Source organism: Pseudopodoces humilis, chromosome 10 (assembly GCF_049639895.1).
Source record: "Pseudopodoces humilis isolate 2021_Gansu_Grassland_sample_001 chromosome 10, ASM4963989v1, whole genome shotgun sequence".
Lineage (NCBI taxonomy): Eukaryota > Metazoa > Chordata > Aves > Passeriformes > Paridae > Pseudopodoces > Pseudopodoces humilis.
In genome coordinates this window covers 8,205,461-8,222,692 of record NC_142209.1, presented here as the reverse complement: position 1 = coordinate 8,222,692, position 17,232 = coordinate 8,205,461, and the positions used below count along the sequence as shown (strand labels likewise).

The window sequence follows — 17,232 nt, the reverse complement described above, 5'->3', positions numbered from 1 at the left end:
TTAAGGTGAAAGAGGGTATGTTAGAAGGGATATTAGGAGGAAATCTTTCCCTGTGAGGGTGGGGAGGCACAGAGAAGCTGTGTCTACCCCTAGATCCCTGGATCCAAGGTCAGACTGGACAGGGCTTGGAGCACCCTGGGCTAGAGGAAGGTGTCCCTGCTCATGCCAAGGGGTGGCACTGGATGAGATTTAAGGTCCCTTCCAACCTAAACAAGTCTGGGATTCTGTGATTTATGGACAGATCCCACTGGTGCTCATGGGAGGGGGTGAGTTGAAGGCAGCCTGCGGATGTTGCCTGAGGGTGGGGACCAGGGTCCAACTCTGTTATCCATTTGATCAGAGCTGTTGAGTCTCAGGTCCCTGAAACTGGCCTTTGGATACAGCAGCCTATTTCTTCCAGTGATCTGGGGGAAAAATAAAATACGCTGTGAATAGGGCAGGCTCCACAACAAAACATCCTTCCCTGACAGGGGTGGCCCTTTGTTCCCGACCTAATGGCCTTTTTTGCTCAGTAAGGGCTCTGCCATTCTCAACGCCTTAAAAATGAAATTGAACATTCCCTTAATTTCTACTAACTTTACTACCTCTGAGTAGCTTATGAAATTAACTTTCTTTTTTCCCTGACAATGCTAACCAGAAGACTACTTTCTGCTGGATGGATCCTATCAGATGCAACAATATATTGCCTACCACAATTGCTGCAAGACTTAATATCAAAAAATATTTCAACCCTGGTAAGATCCAAAGGCCTTACACTAAGGTGGGAATCATCTGTAGTGGAAATATAGAATAGGATTTCACAGAATCACAGAATCATTGAGGTTGGGAAAGCCTTCCTAGACCATCAAGTCCAAGCTGTGATTCTACCTTATCACCCAGACCAGAGCATTGAGTGCCACATCCAGCCTTCCTTGGACACCTCCAGGGAGGAGACGTCACCAAATATACTAACTTATAGGATTTTCCTTTAAATTTTCCTCTGTGCTGCCTTTCTAGACTATTTTTCCATTCAAAAATAATATTTCTATTTGAAAATGAAAGTAATTTTGATGACAAAAATATTCTACCTGATAAACCTCCAAAGGGATTCTCTGACAATGAATGTGCTTCCTTGTAACTGATTCCAGGCACAATTTTCACATTCTCTTCTATAACAAACACAACTCTTAGGAGCACTTGAACATCATGACATCTTCCTTAAGATGACAATATAGCCAAAGAAAGGAAAATGTGCCCTTCAGACTGCAGCCTACATGGCTTCCATGGAAGATATTTGAATTATTTTTATTTGCTTCTGGGTGGTATTATATCCAAATCAGGTATATATGATTATTATTATTTTGAACAATTCTGAGGGTAAAGATTAAGTTAAATTTGCAGGTGATTTCTGCAGTCTGACATAGGGATCGACAGTGCTCTGTGCAGCAGAGTGCTGTCTGGTCTGACAGGTTAGATTTAACCTGGCAGATTTATTTGTCAGGAGAAGACACCATGCTTGGCACATTTAGAATCTTACTGGTTCTTACCCATTGCCACAGCTCACAAAAGCACTTCACAACTACTCTGAGTTAAAATAATCAGTTTTCCATTACCAACACTGTAAAATGGGCCAGTCCTTGAACAAATGCTGTGCCAGAATTAACTTATAACAATCATTGTAGTCTTGCCCTCACAGCAAGCAGAAGTTACCACTTAAATACATCACACAAACAAGAAAGTCTAAGGTTCAAAATATTTGAAATAATTAATGGGAGAAGCAGAAAATTATTCCCAATTTTAAATATTCAGGAGCTTCATTCTTGTTGTAGGAACAGGAGAAAGGCAGGCTTCCCCTGAGAATAAACCAGAGCAGGTTTAACTTGTGTGTTTTAACATGCTGGCTTTCTTAACTGAGCTTTCTAGAGGAATCTAAAACTTGGCAGTGTGAAAATCTACTCCAAACCATCCTGGTATAGAGCACTAGATAAATGGTTTAAAGTGCATACAAAAAAATCTTGTCCCTGTGTTTGAGGATATGTATCAGTAACTCTCAGCTTTAGCCTACTGTTCTCAAGGCAAGGCTAGTGCTAGAGAATTAAAATACTGCAGTATTGCAAATAACAGTCCCAGGACTACGTATCATTTTTATTTGCATTACCTGCAGCCTTCTGGCATCTTATTATCCCGCTGGACACAAGGCCAGTAACCTTAATGAAATACCAGGAGATATACACAATTCTAGCACTCCTACTTTAATAAAAAAATGCTTTAAACTTCTTAGAGCAGAGCAGATCATTGGCTGTTTGTAAAGAATTCCACTTGGGAGAGCAGCTGGTGCATCAGTGAACCCAGTGCCCTTGACTTTATGTGCTGCCTATTATTTTGGGAAGCAGCTCTGAGATACAAATAAATAGACACTTTTTTGGAACCCCTACCAGGATTAATAATCATTTACTAAGTCTCAACAGTTATACAAACATTTCACATGTATTGCTCAAAGTATTCCCCCCACCTTCTGTAAACACAGACATGAAATCACAAATCATATTTGCTGGGTCATACCAACTCTGGTGTGTGCAACTTGCCTGGGGGAGCAGAGCCTGTTCCAGATACTCTGCCTGGGATTCTGAGCTGCCAAAGGGACTGGGATGGGCGTGGAGTGAAGGGAGATACTGTAGGAAGAAGCTGGGAGAACAACCCCAGATGTAGGAATCCTGATTCCCTCAGTCCCTCAGCGTGTCTTCAGTCCAGCTCTGGGCTCTGCCTCACATCCTCAAAGTGCTCAAAATGGTTAGAATTCATTCCAGCAGTGACAACAAACTCACCAACATCAGGTGTGGGAAGAATGAGAGGTTCAGACCCTAAATAAATTGGAAGGTAGCACACAGAGGAATGACAAGGGAAAAATATGAGACCATGGAAACATTTCCCTATTAATCATGGAGCTACTGTGAATGTTGCACAGAGAGGTGTCATTGATTCTTGTTCTTCATTTCTTTGTTTTATTTGTCTTGGAGGCTGTGGGCAGGTGCAGCACCCCAATGGCCTGAGCAAACACATCACAAACCCTCTGCCCTACACACCACAAACCTTTAGTTGTCTGATGGAGCAGAAGAACTTCCCGTGAGCTGCTTGTGAGTTATTACAATTTTGTTGCTGAACATTTCCAATAAGTGATTCTCTAACTTCATGGAAAAAAGATCTCATCTTTCTTAAATGAGCTCTTCCTTCATCATGAACGATTTCCCAAGCTCTGTTCCTGATGCCCTGCAAGTCTCAGCCAGCATGCCAGTGACACAGCTTCATTCTTTTGATGAAGTCTTTCAATAATAACCTTTGCCAATAGGCACTTTTTCCCCCCTACAGATACTCCATTCTCTCATTATTTTCTGGATTAGGACCAGATTCTTTGTCAGCCAGGGTTTTCCAGGATATCATCAATAGAAGTCTGAATTAGCAGACATGATTCCAAAGGAGGGGTTTGACACTATCATTCTTCCAAGAGCATTCCCATACCCTTCCCTAACAAATTTTAAGAGTCATTTCATGATACATTGTCCTTTGTTGGCACAACAGAGTGAAACCCTACAGATTTTAACTTACAAAGAGAAATTTAAGTTCTATTTTTCATTTTATAGCCTTTAACATGGAAATTATTTTCTTTTGCAAGGGTTATGCACATTTTAGGCACTTGGCATTGAATTTGAAAGGCCCTGAAAAAGAAAAGCATGCTTTTATAAAACTTACAACAACCTTTAGAAAAAATGAAAATAAAAATTGGATTTTTTTGAATAATGAATTATTTCTGGGGAAGGCTATGAAGCTGATTTGTTATTCAGAATGAGTGACCTACTGCACTTCTTCCCAGTGAGCATGGAAAAAAAATATAATTGGGCTTCCTAACAATGGTATTTAGCATCAATATACAGTTAGAGGCTTCATTACTGAAGCTCTGGGTAGAAGTGACTTGGTAGCAGCCTATCAGCATAGTCCCCTTCTACACAGCATTTATAAGTTAACTGCAAAAGAACAGAACAATTCAGTGCATAAAAAAATTCTATTAAGGCTGTACAATACTTGAATGAAGATGTGTTTACAAAGGCACTCCTCAGAACAAGGAATATTTCCCTTTGTTCACAGTTCAGAACACAGAGTCAGTGCATTCCTGCCCCATCTCCCAGCCCCTAACTTTACAGAAATCAAATGAGATTTTCCTCTCATGTCCTTGAATCTGCAGTCTGCTTAGAACTCAGCCTTCAAAGTGCACCCGTGGATCTCAGTGTTTAGAGGAATATGTAACTGCTGGCTTTAGCATTTATGCTCGTTCATAAAATACACAGTCTATAACCTATCCTGCAATTTAAATGCAAATAATATTTAAACAAAGCTAATCTGGTGAGCTTTTGTGTGTAGAGTGATATATGGGATGGAGATGTTTGAGGTGCAATAGTTTACTGCTCTGAATTCCTTTTCACATCAATCATCTCTCCACATGCATCAACAATTAAAATGGTTCATGGCTGCAGGGACTATGGCAAACTACCTTCATCATTTAAATGCCCATGATAGCACCTTTGAGCATAAGAAGCTGATAGGAAATGATAAAATGTTAATTATAAGTTGTAAGCAAAACCAAGTACCTCTATTCATCAGTGACCTGCTGATTATAAATAGAGCTTGTTTGTACAGCCACCATACATACAGCAAAATGTGCTCGCGGTGGCTGTTCTCATTTAATGTTTTCTGTATAAATCAGCCGTGGCCAGCTCTGCCTGTTGCCAGGGGAAACACATTTTTACTTCGCTTTCCCATCTTATCACAAGGATATAATTGAGTAACTGTCCCTCCACTCGGAGGAGATATCAAGAAGTTAATCATAAAAGTCGGATTTTTCATCCTTTCCCAAAGCGGGCTGGCAATGGGTGTGTCATGATCAGCCATTCCTCTCCAGGCACTTCCTGCTCCTGTCCAGTCAAAAGGGACTGCTGACACTCATTTTTCCATCTTCCAGATGGCTCCTTAGCTTTGCAGTGTCAATTTAAATTGATGCTGACACAACCCAAAGAGGGTATTTTTTTTCCCTGTCCTGCAATCAGAGTAGTGATTCTGAATTGTGTTTAAAATGATTCTCCACTTTCCTCTTCCTTGGCTGTAAACCAGTTCTCACTGTGACCATGTTCTAAAAAATATCAAGAGTCACTTAGATGGTCTGTTTTATTTGGGCTGTAGAAATAAACTGCAAAACTGTAAGAGGAATTAGAGAGCTAGAAACATATTTTTCTTAGAATGTAGACCTAGAATGGATTTTTTTTTTTCAAGTAAAAAAGTAGGCTTGACTGTAAACATGTTTATTCCTCTTTTCTATAAATATAAACTCATTTGCCACAGGACTATTTTTCTAGTGCATAATTCCCTGTGCAGTTATATAAACTGATACTAAATCTATATAACAAGGTGACCTTTTTTTAATCCCAAGAAAAACTTATGAAGTTATATTCTATAACTTTGCCTTATTGATTCCTATTTTTAAACCTTTGTCTCTACTATTTTTTTTAAAAAAATTAAACTAGCACTTGCCTCACCATAGTTCCTTGTTAAAAAAGGCATATTTCTGCCTGTAATCACTTAAATTTTCCTTTTTTCCACCTCTTTTCTTCCACAGCTACTTTCCGAGAAGCTAATCAATAGCTGGAATATCTGCACTTCCATGCTGCCAAATCCAAGAACTGTGGGTTACCTGTGAAACTTGGAGCAAAATCATGACCCAATACAGAGCAGCAGGAGTTTTCAGGCTTATATCCTTACATTTGTAACCAAGACAAGAGTTTGAGAAGAACAGTGAATGCACAAGAGAAGTCACTCTTCAACAAAGCACCATGTCAGGCCAATATGAAAAGGAAAAGGAAGCTCAAAACAAAATAGAAAGTATTCCTTTGCTTCAGTCTCAAACATGAAAAAAAAAAAAAAGGCAGAAAACATAGCAAATATGAAGATGAAATGTATCTGATCCTTATAGAGATTATTTTAAAATCATCTCTTCAAAGTTCTGTACTTTTTTTCAGGAATATATTGCAAAATAAAGCTACATTTTTAATACTGCCAAGATTTTAATCTTAAGTGTTTTGAGGTCACTGTTTCAAGGCCTCTGAGTTGTTTGGCTCTTGGATTCTTTGGAGAAGAAAGCCAAAATTGTATCATGGATTTTTGTTCCTTCATTGCTGCTTTTCCTTTGTTAGCCTGACTTACAAGCCTGCTAACAACAACTCATTCAAAATATCTGCACAATCCATCATCGTCTCATCTATGCACAAACCTGCTCTAAAATACAAAGGGAGAAGTAACCTCCACAAGTCCTAACTCCTAATTTTAGCAGCAGCTGACAAAACCTGAGTTTCCTGATGTGGACTCCAATGCAGGGAGGTTGTGTAAAAATGGAAAAGCTTTGCAAACAGGATGAATCTGATCACAGGAAAATGTTGGGATACATCCAGTGTCATGCAATTGTTCAGTGTCCAGCCAATGCTGCTGGATAACAATGCACTGGGCTCACACATGGAATTTGTTATTGTTTAGGCTGGTATGACAAATGTACCCATTGAATGAATACTACTCAGTCCAGAGCAAGAACTCACTGGTCTTGGAGTAGAAGGAAAAATAGAAAAGGTGAGAGAACCTGGATCTCTTTGGATCATGAATCTGACCCTGTGTCACTGGCCCTTTTTCCTGGAACATTCAGATTGGAGAAGAGAATTTCTGAGCGCATTACATGAACCACCCTGTCTTTTGTTGATTCAGAATTCGACTTGTTGTTGTTACAGGTGAGTTGAAAATGAAGAAATGGGTAGTTTAAAATGCAGCTAAAGCACAGCAGCTGCTTGTTTGTTTGTTTTTTTGTTGGGGAGTTTTTAAGCATTCTGAAGTCAAAGAGGATCATGTGGATTCTGTTTGGATAAGATTGCCATGCAGAGCAGCAGCTTTTTCTTTCTTTGTTTTGGTTTGGTGTTTGGATTTTTGTTTGTTTGTTTGGGTTTTTTGTGTGGTTTTTTTTGTGTGCTTTTGTTATTGTTGTTGGCTGGTTGGCTGGTTTTTTGTTTTATTTTGTTTGTTTGTCTTTTCATTTGTTTGTTTTGTTTTTGTTTTTTTAACACTTAAAGAATAAAATATGTGCTTATGTTCCCATCCAACTTCTGCAACAGAGAAAAGCACACTTGTAATGAGACTTCTGAAAAGACTTGGAAGAATTGTATTTTCCCCTGAGTAACTTTTTATGACAGTCACAATATGTTGTTCCCACTGTTACATTAAGTTAATGATAAAGAAAACAAATCCAGAAAAAAAAACATTCAACAAAATCAATAGACATATCAATTATTTACAGTCCAATGGGGGAAAATTCTCTTTGAACAGAGCAGGATCTATGGCATAAATATAAAAATCAATATGCTGAAGTCATAAGGGAGAGTCGCTGTTTGCAGCCTGCTGAATACTTAGGACCTCTCCAGAAAATGAATGAATTCTACAAACTGACTGAAATCCACAGGTGCTGGCCATGATCCACGAGCAGCCCTGGGATTTGCTCTTGTGATCACAAGGTTTGAACATGAAAGGATGTGTTTGTTGTAACACAATACAACCTGCTCTAGTGGAAAGTGTCCCTGCTCATGGCAGGAGATTGGAGCTGGGTGATCTTTAAGATACCTTCCAACCCAAGCCATTCAATGATTCCGTGAATTTTGACAAAAAATTCACAGAATTTTGACAAAAAGCAGTTTACTGAGTAAATTCTTCCCTCCCTTCTCAAATGCAGTTTTTTCAGCTACCTGTGCCATATGGCCCCACTATTATTTGTAAACCAGCTCGAAGTTTTCTTCAAAAGGATAGCAAAGGTTTTTTAACTTGGGACCAATGTCTCTTGATCTGGGCACCTGCAGATATTGTTATTCCATGATTTCATCTTCCTTCAGAGCTGACAAATATACTGACTTGGGATTTTGCCACTACTAGCTTCCTCCATCATTTTTCTTCCCAAGCCATCGATGTCTTAAGAACATCTGCTTTGGCACATTTCAATGATCTGGAGCTGCAAAGGTGTTGATAATGAGAGAGATATCCCCTGACATCATTCCAGCAAGCCAGGGATGCCAAACTGATGAAAGAGTTTTGGATTAGCACAATATCAGAAAGGTGGAATTGCTGAAATACAAAACTGTGCCCCACTGCCACAAGGGCTGATCTGGTAGGGCAGATGTAGCCCCACATTGCTCCCAGAGTGCCACAGTGATGTTTCTGACCTAAGGAATTCTCCTGCCACGACAGCAGGTCACCAGAAGGAAGGAGAGATGCACAAAAGCTTTACATAAATCTTATGTGACTCTCTGCTTTTAAAAGCCTAATGTTACAATAGGGCATCACTGATTCATAACCTCGGGTTTCCTACACTAGGGAAATTATTTCTATAAATGCTATTTAAAAAAAGAAAATATTTTTTTTTTCATTCACACCATCTTTCACATTGCATCTGTGGTTGGGAGGGATGAAAAAAAGACTTCATTTTTCACCTTTCCCTCCCAGGAATTCTCAGCAACATTGAGAATTTTTTCACAATTTACTGAGCAGTTAACATAACAAATGTTTCTCATATTCATCTATATCTACCTGTTAAAATCGGCAAGGAAGAAAGGAACAAGTAAGCAATTTAATTTTTAGTTCTGTGATTTTTCAAAATAACCTTTAAAAAGGTGGAGTTCTAATGAAAGCCATCTACTTAATTCTAATCCTGGGTCATTCTTTGTGTTCTACTGTCACTGTGTTGTTCCACCATTTAATTTATATGACACAATATTCCATTAGTGACGTTCCACAAGACTTTCAGTGAAAGACTGAGTGTAAAAAAGGGAAGGCTGCATGTTTTGGAAACAAAATGTAATTGTTAGGGCTTGAGACTGAAGGCTAATCACCATGAACATAAATCCAGGAAGGATCAGAAGTGCAATGGCAGGCAGGGGAACCCTAAAATGTAATCAGTGCAAATAGATACCTTCTTTTCTCCACTTCTCAGGGGCTACCTGAGGACAGGGACTGCTCTTGGCACTGCTGGAAAACACACCAGGATGAGCCAGGCAAAGAAACTCCCAGGATGTGCAGCAGACACAAAAGGGTTCAATATAGGGGGGAACATCCTTCTCAGAGGGGAATCTGGGTGTGCCTGGATCCAATACCAGTCCCAGGCTTGGGCAGTGGTTGTACAGGTGTAATTGAGCCTTTATATGACTGTCCCCTTTATATGATTAAGGATAGCAAATCAGATATGTTTATATAAATAAAATAAATGGTTTATTTAGATTGATGATGTTAATTATAATGATTAGACTACAGATCTTAATCAGAATTATTTACTGCACAGTATAGGCAGCTCTGACTACTTCTATAGTGCACTATTTGTTGAAGCAATGATATTAAATCTGGCAGAATCATTTCTCAGTAGAGATTGGTGTCACACCCATCCCAATGACTGTGGGCAAATCTCTTCAGTTCAGCCTTGAGGAGTGACCTTGAGGGGTGTTCCCACTCCAGAGAAGAATCTCCACACACATTGCAAGAAAGAGCTGAAGATCCCTCCTGTAAAAATTGGGACTGGGTTTGTATAGCATAAAGCACTGCACTGCCAGTCAGATGCCCCCAGGCTGTGCCAGCTCAGCAGCTTTAGATCAGCTGTCAGCACCATTATATGTTGGTTCCTCCATCAGGAACTCGGGAAACATTGTTCTTCCCTGGTGTTTAACTTCAGGATAGATGAGTCAGGCTGGTCTCAGCCTTGTTCAACCCCAAAAGTGATCCCCACCTCCATTCTGATCGCTTGGCAAACAGGGAATCATCCTAGCTGTGTTGCCCCCACCTTGGCAGAGCATCCTGCTACGTCATTCACATCCCTCCTACAAGTGCCCCCCGGTGCTGATGAGTTACAGGTGAAGAACAGGACCGAGACATTTGTGCCGTTTCCAGCAGGATGTATTTCCAGCCCTAATGTGCTGTTCCATCTTTGCCAGGAAATGAAAAGCAGCAGTAACTGAGCACGTAGCAGGGGTCTGCTGGCCCCTGCTTCAACATCAAACTGTTCCACTGGCACTCAGAAGTTCCTTCTTGAAACTGTGAAGCCAGATTTTGGCTCAGCCTAAAGAGCACCCATAGAAGTGTAAAAAAAGCCTCAGAAAGCTGATTCTGTCCACTCCTCAAACCACACTCTCCAAATCCCTACAATTCCTGCCTCATCAAGGATTGCCACAGGTCCAAGAGACTGCCATGGAAATTTTCCTGTGTTAAACCAGTTCCTGGTGCTGTAGCCTGTGGCAGTGGCCTCAGGGGAGACAAAGAGTTACATTGTCCCACCCCAAACCCCTTGTGAAGGGTGGCCCAGGTGTTCTGGTTGGGTTTGAGTCCCTTGGGGGTTCTCCCTTGGGGTGCTTCTACTGGTCCCTGACCCTGAACTCCACCCTCAAAGGTGGGGACCCTTGAGAGTTCTGTCCCTCAAAAACCCCTGCTGTGCCTCTGTTCAGGGCTCTCTGTTCTGGACCTGACTTTGTTCCCATGCTGAATAAATGGTTTCATGAACGGGAGCCCGTCTCGGTTGGTGTTTGATGCTGGTCCCCAGAATCCTGCTGCTTCCCTGGACGAGATCCTAAGTTTGTGGACTGCAACAGCAGTCCTGCTGGATGTCCTGCCCTGCCATGGAAGAGCTGAACACTACAAAAGTAATCAGGCATATGTGCCAGGCCAGTTTACAACTTCCACTGCACTCACTCAGTTTTATGAAGGGAGTCTTTGAAATGACTCTCAGATCCTTTTACAATGGTAATCACAAGACTATTAAGTGATTAATGTGATCATTTGGACAGAAAGTCAAAGTTTGCCAGGCAAAGTGACATAGAATGCTTGTTGTAAAAGAGATTGAAATTTTACAAAGGTGAATATTTATGTGCTGTCAGTGTTTAGAAACACACAGCTTTAAACTTGGACAAAAATAAGGTTAAAATGTCTTTTGTAAAATGGTTAATGCCAGCCTGGATGAGTAAAGAATTTTTAGTTAAGAGATGTGAAAATAATCTTATCTAGTGCCATGATTCCCTCCTGAAAAGATTAGAACTGTTTCACTAATTGCATTATTTCTTAGGCAGTGGATAAAGTTAAAAAATGTGCTTTCTTCAAGACGAAGCATGCCTCCACCCAGTTCCCAGTACCATGATTTTGTTGGACAAGGACATACTTTGTAGGCTGGATTTACCAAGGAAGAAAACCTGGCAAAATCATGATACAAAAAGATCAACAATTTATTAGAATTGTTTGGTTGGGTTCTAGTGAGGCTTTTTGGTGGTTTCTCTGCATCAATCCCTAAATATGGCAGTTCAGTGCAATTTAAAAATCAGATATATTTTCCACCTGTTCTGTTAAACCCTCAGATCCTGGTCTTACAAAACATAGGCTTTGAGCTGCAATGAGAGAATAACAACAAGCTATCTTCTCAAATGGTTTTGGGTATGAAACCTCTGGTACTTCATTAATGTTTTTACCCAAGGGTTCTAAAATCCCATCCCTCGAGATTCCTTCTGTAAAGCCTCTTTGAACTTTTTAGCATAAAATGGATAATTTGAAAGAATCCCTAGGAAGGTTTTGACAGTTAACTTCTCATGCATATGTGGCATGTACTTTCAAAAATAAATTCACCTTTTGTCACTCTTGACGAGGACAGTTTTTAAAAACAAAAGTTAGCTTTGGTAGTCAGTAAGCATAAAACTGGCTTTTATGATTAAATTTAATTGTTGATAAATACAAAGAAAGAGAAAAACACATTATCCCTTAGACAAACAATAAAAATATAGACTGGAAGAGAAATCTACAGTGCTAGAATATGTTTATCAGTAAAACAACTATTTTTCCTCTTGTCTCCTTTTGAGCTGTCTACTCAGAAAACATTTTAACCAGAAAACCAAACTGATTTTTTTTCCTCAGGATTTTTACTCTTTCTTCCCTACACTGAAAATCTTCAGATAGTTTGAAAATGTTTCTCAGTCAAATAATCATCTGAGCTTTTTTCCTGTGTATTTATTGAGAAATGCCTGGAGCTGAGCTGCACAGCTACACTTTTTAGGAGAAAAAAAAATCCATTGGCAAATTAAATTTTCTCTGACAAAGATTTCAAATATCAGTTTGCAGCAACTATCAAGTACAGCTGAGAAGGGTGGTTAGTTTGGTTTTTTTTTTTTTTAAAGCTATAGTACTTTTGAATGTTTTTTGTAGTGTCTGCAATACATTTTTCAGTCATCTTCTAAGATTCAGATACACACAGTCCTCCTTGGGCCTTTTGTAGGAATTATCACATAACCTAAAAATATGAACAGAACTAGAGGGGTTGAACTCTGCTTAGGCTAGCAGAGAAAGGGAATTATAAGTAAATCTGTTAGCTGGTTACTTTTTCTTCTCTAGTTCAGTCCTGCCCTTTTTTTTTCTCTGCTAAAGGTCTGCTCCAAAGCCTGTCCCAGTCAATAATCAACTTTCCCCTGGTTTCAGTGGACAACGCTTCAGCAGCTCAGAGTGTTGCTGATGCATTTACATTTTCTGAACTAAATTAGTTGCTCACAGCTAATTTATTGCAGTCATGAAAACCCAACCACTTTCCAATTCTTGGCTTTTATAGATCAGCTAGCATTTGGGATTGAGAAGATAAAAGCTGCTAAAGAATCAATTGGCTGAACAAGTAGAATGTATAGAAAAAAACATTAGGAAAGCTCAATGATGTACTACATTATCATTAAACATCAATAAGAACAGGGAAGCAAAGCACAGGCAATTTTTTTTTTTATACACAAGGAAGAGGGTATATAGAACCCAAAGGCATGAGAGTTCTGGGTTAGGTCCCTTAGCTCTGAAAACAAATAAAGGAACTCTAACACAATTTGGCTAACCCTTCTTTTTTCCCCCAGCTTGCATAAGAAAACAAAATTCTTAAATTAAAAAGCTTCAGGGTTTCTTTAATATATTCCATATATTTTGACTGCATTCAATATCACTATATGAATCATTACATGATAAATATCCACCATCTTACTCATGCTCATTACTTTCAATTTGTGGCAAGACAAGCTCTCCTCCATCCCTTAATTAGCAGTAATGAGGTAATGGCAATGGCCATCTGCTCTGATTAAGGGAATCAGTGACAAGAGCTGCTTGTACTCACCTCCTGTTTGCTCAGTGCTCTGAGGTGTTGCATTGTAAGGGCCCTGCTCAGACAGTTCCATCTCTCCTGCTCAGAAACATCCAGCACAGAAGTTTTCCCGGGACTTGCTATGTGCTCTGGCATTTCCAGGTAGGGATTAGAGGAGTGGAGGAGCTGCTCATCATCAAAACCACACTGCTCTAGCTGGCCTTTCCATAGCTACTTAAGAAGCAAAACTCCAAACAAAGATTTCTTAAAAATCCTTGAAAATCCAGACATAAATCTCTCTGTATATAGATCTCAGTCTAAGAATGTTTCTTTTCAACACCAGTGAGGAAAGATACGTAAAGGGAGTTTACAAAGTCTTTCTCCAGTTGTTCACCTTCCTTTTCATTGTAGGCAGGTGTTAACAGCCTAAGCCTGTTCATATTTTCTTACTTTGCTTTTGAGTGGTCAAATGAAACTCAGCAAGGGCAAGTGCTGATGCTACACCTGGGTGGGGCAATCCCAGGCACAAATCCAGGCTGGATAGAGAATGGATTAGGAGCAGTCCTGGGTGAAGGACTTGAGGGTGCTGGTGGATGAGAGCTGGACCTGCCCCATCCCAGAACATCTCGTACCCTGGGCTGAGCCCCCAGCTTGGGCAGCAGGAAGGGGGGATTCTTCCCCTCTGCCTTGTTCAGGTGAGACCCCACCTGCACAGCTGCCCCAGCCCTGGGGGCAGAAGCACAGGAAGAACATGGAGCCGCTGGAGAGAGTCCAGAGGTGGCTCCAGAGCTGCTCCCAGGGCTGGAGCCCCTCTGCTCTGGAGCCAGGCTGGGAGAGCTGGGGGTGTTCACCCGGAGAAGTGAAGGCTCCAGGGAGAGGTCAGAGCCCCTTGCAGTTCCTAAAGGAGCTCCAGGAGACCTGGAGAGGGACTTGGGACAAGGGATGGAGGGACAGGACACAGGGAATGTCTTCCCACTGCCAGGGGGCACGGTCAGATGGGCTATTGGGAAGGAATTGTTCCCTGTGAGGGTGGGGAGGCCCTGGCACAGGGTGCCCAGAGAAGCTGTGGCTGCCCCTGGATCCCTGGAAGTGTCCAAGGCCAGGCTGGATGGGGCTTGGAGCAACCTAAAGGTGTCCCTGCCCATGGCAGGGGGTGGCACTGGATGGGCTTTAAGGAGCCTTCCAACCCAATCCATTCAGTGATACTGTAAAATTTGCACTTTGATTAATTATTTTTCAGTCATTTTAATATATAAATATATTATGCTGATTTAATTGTATAAAGATTAATGTTTACATTTACATGTTTATACACAAATCATATGTAAATTGTACATATTTTATCCTTACTGAGAAGGAGATACCCGTCAGGTACAACAGGAAAAGGAGCAGAAGTCTAAAATCTTCATTTCTGTCTCTTTTAGTGGCTTACAAAATGTGGAATACTTGCTTTCTTTGTCTTGCTTTCCATTGCCTGGTAAACTGGGATAACATTTAATTCCTCTATAAGGCACTGTGCTATTCATAGGAGGTAATACAACTTAGGTAGAAGCTATGAGGAAAACATGTAGTTGCATTTTTTTGTGTTTAGGCCTTGCACTTCTTCAGCATCCAGAATGCTAGAGAAACTGAAAGATGATGATATACCCAGAAAATCAAGGCAATATGTGAGTTAGTCTTGATGTGCTTATTTGGGTGAAAAATGGGGAAATAACCTTAATCATCTCCCTCCCCCACATTTCTTAGTGATTCTTGTTATACCAAGAGTAGGATAACTAACAATTAACGTGTCTCTGGTCACAACTTGGAGCTTTCCAATTACAGATTAGCAGATACTTAGACTTCAAAGCCATATTTATATTGAAAAAATATTGCAAGATCTCTAAAGAGTACAGAGAGGAGTGTAATTTTTTTAATTTTTATTTTAGCAAAACATGCACAACAGGAAAAATAAGACATGACATTACCTACTGATTCATGCTACATTATTTGAAGTGTATTTCTCCAGATATTAACTTCTGTAGCCTGGGTTGCTGTTACTGCATATTAGTTACTAATCCACCTCTATTGACTATGACCATTTAAGTCTGTGAATGACACAGGTGTAATTCATAGACAGCAATACTCAAATGACACATTTACTGCCTGAATTATATAAGAGAAACGGAGTTCAGGGACTTTGTGCACTGGAATTGTAACCAGCAATATTCTGCTCCATGGGAATTCAAAGTCAGACCTCAAGAGAGGAGGGATTCTTGGAAGATTCCTGGTTGTCTTATCTGTAAAATATAAAAGTAGAAACCTTCCCTTTTAGTATTATTTATTTTCATTTTTGACTAGGCTGTAAGCAACTTTGGACACCCTTTACTGTGACGATCACAGTCCAAGGCAGAATCAGTTGATGTTACCATGGAAAACTGAATTCACAGGATGGCTTGGGTTGGAAAGGACTTTAAAGATCATCTAATCATCCCCTCCTACCATGGCAGGGACACCTTCCACTCACCCAGGCTGCTTCAAGCACTGTCCAACCTGGCCTTGGTCACTCCCAGGGAAGTGCCACAGCCACAGCTTCTCTGGGAAACCTCTACATTTGTGTCCTCATCACAAAAATCTTCTGTCTTGAATCCAGTGCAAATCTATCCCTTGTCTTTTGGTTTAAAACCATTGTCCCTTGTCCTGGCACCCCAGACTCTGGTAAAAAGTCTTTCACCATATTTCTTAAAGCCCTTTTGCACATGGAAAGGCTGCAAATGAATCCCACTGGAGCCTTTTGTTCTCTAAGCTATGGAACCTCAATTCCTTCAGACTTCCTAAAAATTAAAAAGGTGTTCTTGTCCTCTGACCTCTGTGTGGAGCTCCTCTGGACCTGCCCTGACACTTCTATTACTTCCTTTAATTAATATCCACAGTATAAATGTTATTTATAGATTTTAAGGAAGAACACACACAAATGAATTTCCTAAAAGCATATTTACTTGATCAGACAACCTAAAAGGAAACCAGGATGTTTCCCTGTCCAGCTCCAAACCCACTGGAAATTTGGAGAAGTTTGCTCAAAAAAAAGAGAGGTGTCTATGCTCACTCAGAGAACACGTAAAACTGTAGTAAAATGTCAGCTGTTTGTTCTGAGTTATACTTTTCATTAATTTTATGGTTTCAAAATTACTTTCAAAACACTCTTACTCATGTAATTTTTCCAAATCAACTACTAAGAGTTAAATATAGAATGTGGCAACATCTATTGTTAATGTTTTTAGCAAAACAAAGTTTCTAGGGCTTCCTAGACTTAATACCAGCTTCTTGTCTGAGAAATACTTGTTATTGAAAAACTTCCAATGTAAATCAGTGGAATGCCAGGTAAAGCAGATGCCAGGCTGAACTTTTAACAATCTGTAGAGAAGCCTTGATATATGGCAAACTCTATAATGAAACAAATGTTAGATGTTAATTCAGGTCACAAATAAAAGCTACTTGAAGAAATTTAATGCCAAAGTTGAATTTTTAGGTGCTCTTAGGATGATTAATGCCTGGAAGAATGTATGAGACAGTTCAGGGTTTTAGATGGCCCTTAAAAATAACATCAATATATGGAAACTACTTAAATTTCTCCATCTCCTCCTCCTTGAGTACAAACCAGACAGTTCATCTTCCTGTTTCTAACCTGATGCTTTATCTCAGTTGAGGTCTCAAACATGTTCACTGCTGAAGAGTTTGCACTTGTCCTAGATGAGATTTTTCTCTAGGAAGGCAGCTATAAAAAGCAGAGTTGTATGTTATTTATAACTCAAAACAGAAGGGTGCACTGAAAACTTCTCTGTTTTCATAACCGTGTTAGCCAGCTTCTGTCTTCCTGCTCTAAAAACCTGTAAAAGGAGAGAGAGTTGTCCATTTACATTATTAAATGGGATGTGTTTTGGGCAGAATTCATAATTAGGAACCTGTTTGAAAATTATTATCCTTCACATTACTAAAAATGGATGTCAAGCCACTGACATTTTGTCTTGTTGACAAATATTTATTTTTTAAGTAGTAGACATTGAACCCATTAAATGTAC

The 17,232-nt window shown here is 40.0% G+C and overlaps 1 long non-coding RNA gene across 1 annotated transcript; it reads left to right on the top strand.

Moving 5' to 3' along the window:
- Positions 1 to 13,233: 13,233 nt before the first annotated feature.
- On the top strand, positions 13,234 to 16,117 carry LOC148183670 (uncharacterized). Its single transcript, XR_015773391.1, has 3 exons — positions 13,234 to 13,336; positions 14,766 to 14,841; positions 15,515 to 16,117. It is a non-coding gene; the product is annotated as an uncharacterized LOC148183670 (long non-coding RNA).
- Positions 16,118 to 17,232: the final 1,115 nt, after the last annotated feature.